This window comes from Amblyomma mixtum, chromosome 5 (genome assembly GCF_055824585.1).
Source record: "Amblyomma mixtum isolate Tamu chromosome 5, ASM5582458v1, whole genome shotgun sequence".
Lineage (NCBI taxonomy): Eukaryota > Metazoa > Arthropoda > Arachnida > Ixodida > Ixodidae > Amblyomma > Amblyomma mixtum.
Genome location: NC_143016.1, coordinates 125,147,230 through 125,154,456, shown reverse-complemented (window position 1 = coordinate 125,154,456; position 7,227 = coordinate 125,147,230). Strand labels below are relative to the sequence as shown.

At 44.3% G+C, this 7,227-nt stretch overlaps 1 protein-coding gene across 1 annotated transcript in view; it reads left to right on the top strand.

Moving 5' to 3' along the window:
• Positions 1-234: 234 nt before the first annotated feature.
• The window catches only part of LOC149343612 (uncharacterized), an 83,472-nt gene continuing 76,479 nt past the window's right edge, over positions 235-7,227 (top strand). Inside the window, exon 1 of the mRNA XM_089547033.1 lies at positions 235-599. The gene's annotated coding sequence lies outside the window, so the exon portion shown is untranslated. The remainder of the gene's footprint in view (positions 600-7,227) is intronic.

The following is a 7,227-nucleotide window of genomic DNA, read 5'->3' as shown; positions in this document are numbered from 1 at the left end:
TAACGTGGTTACATTACACACCTTATGCAATCAGCGGCGTTTCAAAGTACATTTAGGAACTGAAAATGATAGGAGTGAGCCTCATGAATCCTTCATATCTGCGCGTGGTTTCGCTCAACCGATGACCAGAAAAGGAACAATGAGGTCGTGAAGCCGGCTTCATGAAGATGTGTAATATGTTCTTGATTTGAGGCACACATTTCCAAGATATTAAATCAGGCGGTGTGCTTTCGGGACAGGTATCAGACAAATTTTTCTACTAATGTCCTTCTGGACAAAACCGTTGAGGAATATGATCCTGATTAACTAAAACCTTTTGACACAGGTGACGTAGGAAGAAACCTACTCTAAACAGTGTCAAAGAAACCTTCCCTTTACGTAAACCTGCGATTGCGTCTTCAGCTGCACTGCACAGGGTACCTCGGCTCAAAGGTCGCTGCGTTATCTGCCCATGTCCGTTATATGTGAGTTTTTGCTTTTGCAAGGTCTCATCACAACCGCCGCTGGCTATCGTCACCGACCGAGAGCTGCCTGGTTTCCCCGAGACAGAGGCGGAAGCAGACGTTCCAGAGCCAATACCAAGGCAACCTGCAGCAAAGGTGAACATTTTCGTTTCTTTTTTCAAAAAGCGCCTGGAATAGTTCGTTTGTGCTCTCCCCCAATGAGACCTAGATGTAGGAAATTAGCTTAAAGTGTCGACTAATAACAAAGTACTCCACCGAGACTTTCACAGTATGCTGGAGTGCTTCGAACACTGTCTGGCACGGTGACATAAACGAACTTGACGACGATAGCAAGATTCCAGTAATATGCGTTGTGGGGCTACTTTGTTCATTCTCAGAATTCTTTTTTTTGCGCACACAAAGACGACAGAATAAGACGAGGGAGACAGGACGGAGCGCAAACTTTCAACTGTTTTCTTCCGGAAATTACATGACATTTATACAAAAAAAATAGATAATCATAGATGCCACGTGCAAGCGAAATACCCTGAAAAAGCACAAAGCAAGGACACAGGTGACTCACCTCTTATCTAATTTATAAGATAAATTAGATAAGAGCTGAGTCACCTGTGCCCTTCCTCTGCGCTTTTTCCGGGTATTTGGCTTGCATGTGGTCTCTATGATTATCCATATTGTTATAAACGTCATGTACTCTTCCGGTATAAAACAGTTGAAAGTTTGCGCTCCGTCCTGTCTCCCTTCTCTTATTGTGTCGTCTTTGTGTGCGTAAAAAAAAGTTCTGAAAAAAGGAATTATGGTCATAGCAAGATTGTTAGGCGTGTTCGGAGCCAATTCTACATCTCTGCATTCATAAATGGCAAAGAGAGCTTTGTAAATAGAAGTAGAAGTATAAAATAAACATATTGCGTATTAAAAAAGGAAGTTAAAGGAAAAAGCAGAAAATTTACCTTCGGCAGCAAATAAGGAAGCATCAAATTTTCGGTTACAGTTTCTCATAGATGAGAGATAAGGGAGGATACATTTCATTTGTGAGCGCGTCACTCGAGATTGTGAAAAACTGCGCAGAAAAGAGGGAATTTTGGTTGCGCAAAGTATAGCGTTATCTGTGGAAGTCCCAAAAAGAAGATTGCACGGTGACTTCTTAAAACTGCGGCCATACGCAAGAACCCAATTGCAAGATAGTTTTTTGTTTCGTATTTCCGCTATATGACTTAAAAGAATCCGCTGAAATTGTTTGTATATCCATCCATTCCAGACAGGCATGTGAGGCCGTATACTGGTCACCCCTGCGAAATTATATGGCAGCAGTGATTTTCATTGACATAAAGATTGGCGTTCACACAGAACACTTGAACGGTATCATTTGCCAATATTAGTGATAATACATATTGGAGTTGAAATGTACCACAGTCTTACAACGCTATTGAGAAACTAGCCATGCTGCCTAATTAATGATAACGGGTTGCACCAGTTTTACTAAACAACAAACTTACAAAGCCGAGCATGAGGAGCAAAATTTTGTATGCATGAACTCAATATACCCGAACCAATATACTTTGGTGACCTAAAGCGCGGTGAGGCGAAAGCCTTAAGCGTGGTGTTGTTGCTTGTGTCACTTTTGTGTGGTTAAGATGTTAAGCTTCGCATCTAAAAAGGGGTTGCAGACTTAGAGTATCTGTCCTCACTTCGGCGAGCGCGGCTTCGGCCGCTTATCTTTTTGAGCAGCGACCGCTCCGGCGGACGCAGTTGTTGCTGCGACGCGCGTCTTTTCTTTTTCTCTTTCCTCTGATCTTTTAACTTTCCTCTATCTGCACGTGGCAGCAGTGGTGGCTTGTCTCGAGCCAGTAGCAGGCCCGTGCAATTTCTTCTTCATCCTTCTCTCAGTCACAACAACAACAACAACGGGCTACGGCCGCTTATCTGTTTTTTCATCCAGCGTCCGCTTCGGCGGACGCGGTTGTTGCGACGCGCGTCTTTACTCTGTTTTTCTCTTTCTTCTTATCTTTCAACTCTCTTCTTTCTGCACGTGGCAGCGGTGGTGGCTCGGCATGAGCCAGTCGGGAGGCAGGCCCCGTGCACTTTCCTTTTCGTCCTTCTCTCAATTGCAACCAACCAGAACGGAACGCGACAGCGTCTTGCAACACTGCCAGGGAGTCCATAGAACGCCATCGCCCGTTCGGTTCTACGCCTTGCTCGTCGATAAATTGGTTTGTGAGGAAAGGAAATGTATCTGTCTCTCATATCTCGGTGAACACCTAAACCTCGCCGTAACGGGAAGGGAGGAAGATGGGAGTGAACGAAGACACCGTATTCTCTAGACGCGCCTTTGTTCATTTCAAACCAAAGATTCAAAGAGCAGGTGAAGCTTAAAGCAATAGAAAGGAGCAGTGTGATTAGGTATAAAGAGAAAAAAAGAAAGAACCCTGCACGCTGAACTGGAATGCTTGCTGAACATGGAAAGCACAGCTCCTGGAATGTTCACAAAAGAAATCAGAGATGTGAAATGCGAACTGGAACGCAATGACACAGAAAAATATAAAGCTGCTGTCGTACGTGCAAGGTCCGAAATATTGTGGGCAGGCGAAGCGCCTACAAAGCGAGCGCTCGCGGACGAAAAACGGTACGCTTGCCAGAAAGAAATCAGAAAGATAAGATACGGAGACGCAATTACCAGCGATCCAGGAGATATTCAGAACGCCTTTGTGGACCACTTCGCAGAACTTCTTAGTAACAAGCGCCAGACTTTTGAAGGTTTTCATGTAAACTTCTTACAACTGATGCCAACACTTGACGATTAAATCAAGCAGCGCCTAGAGCTGCCAATTTCCTTGCAGGAGATAGAAAAAGCAATAGACGACCTACCATCTGGGAAAGCCCCTGGGCCAGATGGGTTGAGTGCTATATTCTTCAAAACATTCAAACACTACGTCGCTCAACTGATGCTCAAAGTATTAACAGAAGCTTAGGAAAATAATCAAATTCCATTGTCTTTTACAACCTCCCACGTTGTTTTAATTCCCAAGACTGATGACACGGAGAAACGTATGTTGGTGGGAGCCTATAGACCAATCAGCCTCACAAATGTGGATTACAAGGTGTTCATGAAGATTTTAGCCAGCAGTTTGCAAAGTGTAATCGTCAAGTTAGTTGGGCCGCATCAAACCTGTGGCATTAAAGGTCGCAGCATTGCCGCAAATATACATGTTGCACGAAGCGTATTAGAATGCGTTGACGCGCTTGGCAGTCAAGTAGCTCTCATGCAGCTAGATTTAGCAAAAGCTTTCGACCGTGTTTCTCATGACATTCTTTTCTCCATTCTAGAGCATGCCAACCTGGGTAGCGTAATAGTAGAAGGGGTAAAAATGGCTTACGCAAATTGTACGACGCGAATTATAGTTAACGGCGAACTTACCAATAGCCTCATAGTACGCTCGTTGGTGAGAGAAGGATGCCCGCTCTCTCCCCTGCTTTTTGCAGTATATCTCGAGCCGTAGTGCTTGGCCATTCTTAGCAGTGACTGCATTTCTGGATTCAAGCTTCAGGCAGCCGAAGTGAAAATCCTTGCATACGTGGACGACATAGCTTTATTTTGCACAGACAGAGACAGCATTCGTGAAGCTACGAATGTGGTCGAAAAGTTCTGCGACCAAACTGGATGTCAGGTAAACTAGGGAAAAAGCTCCGGATATTGGCATGGGGAATGGGATGTTTCAGCAGATTTTTTTTCTCGACTGCAATGGACCGACTTGCCGACGCGGTACCTTGGGGTGCCCCTAAAAAGTTATCGCGATCCCAGCACACACTGGAACGAAGAGACGTTAAAGGCAAGACAGAAAGCGGACGCGTGGCAAAGAAGGCAGCGGTCAATCTTTTCACGTGCCTTTGTGTGCAATGTTTTCTTGATTTCTAAGATACGAGGGGGTACCCAAAAGAAACCGGACTTATTTTTGTTTGAACTTATTTGTTCACATTTTAAGCACGGACCTTCAATCTCCTTCAAAGTATTCCCCACCTGCAATGATACGCTTGTCGAATCTTTCATTCGATTTTTCAAAACATTGTTTAAATTCATCTTTTGTGATGCTTGACAGTGCCTCCGTCGTTTTTTTCTTCACCTCTGCAACATCAGCGAAACGCTTTCCATTCACCTATTTTTTTCATAATAGGAAACAAAGAAAGTAGCACGGGGCAAGGTCGGGAGAGTATGTGGGTTGAGGAATAGTGGTCATGCCATTTTTGGTCCAAAATTGTCGTAGAGACAGGGCTGTGTGAGCAGGGGCATTGCCTTGATGGAAAAACCAGTCACCCGACCGCCACAAATCTGGCCGCTTCCACCGCACACTGTTGCCCAATCTTTTCAAAACATCCAAGTAGAAAGCCTGGCTAACTGTCTGACCCTGCGGAACAAATTCTCAACGGACGACTCCTCTCACGTCGAAAGAACAAATCAGCATTGTTTTGAGGTTTGGTTTCACCTGACGAGCTTTCTTGAGGCGAGGTGAATTTGAAGTTTTGCATTGGTATGATTGTTGCTTTGATTCAGGATTCGATTCAGGAACACTTGAGTTGTCCCCGTAGCATCGTCCTTGTACGTCTTTCTTAATATTTCAAGAGTTTCCATTCTACTTTTTCCGAGCAAAAATCAGGATTTCACCGGCGCACGCTGTTCACGAAAATCAGCCATTGCAAAAACGACATTCACACAAAACAGTCGTCACTCTAAAACTCTGCCTAAACTAGTCTGACCTCCTTCAACGACGGCGCTCGGCTTACTGACTCTGGAATGTTCGTTCTATGCGTTCCTAGTGGCAAAACGCGGTACCACAGAAGCATTGCCGACCAAAAAATTTAGTCCGGTTTCTTTTGGGTACCCCCTCGTATGGTACGTGATGAATGTGCTCTGTGCGTCGCGAAGCAATATTAAAAAAATCCATCTAGTGTTTGCAGTTTTTCTTTGGGCGTCGACCTGGGAGAAAACCAGGCGAACAAACTTGTGTATTTCAGTCAAAAGCGGTGGCGTTGGACTGGTTCATTTGTTTTTACGTCAAGTGGTGTTGCGCTTTATTTTCCTTTGTGATCAAAATAACATGTTATTGAGAACTGTTATGCAAATGCGGTTGCAAAGGCTGCTCCCCGGAATCATAGTGTCATCGTGTGAAAACATGTGTGGTGCTGTAAACGGATATTTGCGTGTGGTTGTCCTTTCCTTCAGGTTGTTGGAAGTGCGTTTTTCACTAGAATACCTGTATAACGTTCCCAAAAAGAAGCTGTATAAAGATCTAGTTGATATTGTGCTGCCGCCACCTTTTTATCGTGCACCTTACCGTAGGGGCCCAGAGCAGGATATTTTAAAACGGGTGAAAAAGATGCCGGTCCGGCCGACAGTGAAAACATTCTTTTTCAGATTTCACTCTAAGACACTACCCGTTAAAACCTGGCTCCATAAAAAAGGAATCTTTGTCCCATGGACAACAAATTGCCTGTTATGTAAGCAGCCGGATACAATTCAACATGTTTTCCTAGACTGCTGGGACGCGATATTGTTCTGGGATGTCCTGCAGAGAACCATCAAGAAAGAACTACCACTGCACCCTTATGGTATCAGATTTCTAGGAGTTAGATCGCAAAGAGGTACCCTATGACTTATTAATGCTTCTTGGCCTCCACACCTTTTGGAAAACGCGAATGCAAGTAAGGCATGCGGATATAAACACTCGTAGTACACGTGAGAACTTTGTTGAAAGTGCTGTTTATCTGTGGGAATGTTACCAGGCGCAGCGTGACCCACCCCAGTGGGTAACACTACTAGATGATCTAGTGAAACTTAAGAAATTTTAACTTCACCCGTATCAGCTCAAGTGTAGCTGAAGTGTTTTCATGTCAATCTCTAAAATAAAAAAAAAAAGCTGGCATGGTGGAGTGGTAGCGTGCTCGTCTCCCACTCCGGAGACCGCGGTTCGATTCCCGAGGTCGGCCAATTTTCTTCTCGGTTTTATTTATTTATCTGGTCTGACTAGAAAGGTTATTTAGGCCAACTGGTGAAGTAAGCAATTAATTAAACTCAGTCCCACTTACTTGGAGCTTCACTATACGGTCTCTTTAATTGGTTGCATGGTTAGTAGCTAAAGTAGAATTGGCCCCGTTTGAAATTCGCGCACTGTGACGTCACGACCAATTGAAAAGCGTGACATTTCTGTCCACAACTGCTGCTTACAACGATGAGGCATTAAAGGCTTCAGCCTTAATATTTCGGCTGACGGTAGCGTTTCGCGCCCCCAGGTGTTACTAAAACTCGCGTGACTAAAAAGGTGGACAATCGATAATCTTTTACTTTTAAATGTCGCACTAGCTCCTACCGCCCTAAAAACAAACTAAACATATGTTTAAAGCAAGACAAAAGGAGGCAAATGTTTGACGAATATTGCTTCAGTGGTAGGACTAGATGCCTCGAAAGTATGAGTAGCGCAAAAGCAGGACGACGGACAAAAGGGGAGAGAATACCCAGCCACAAAACAGGCCCAAACTTCCTCCTGACGAAGAAAGTCAAAACCAACAAAGTGAACGGAACCTGAGCAAAAATAGCGCATGCGCTGACCTAAGAGAAGAAATAAATTGAAAAAAGATGCGATAAAAATGCAAGATCACGGATGTTTTGAAACCAAGAAGGCTAGCTCTCGTTTAGACAAGGAAATGGACGGTGTACTAGCACAGTTATCTTGTAAGGCAGCAATCTGAGCAGCTTCCACAATTTCGCGAGCTAGCT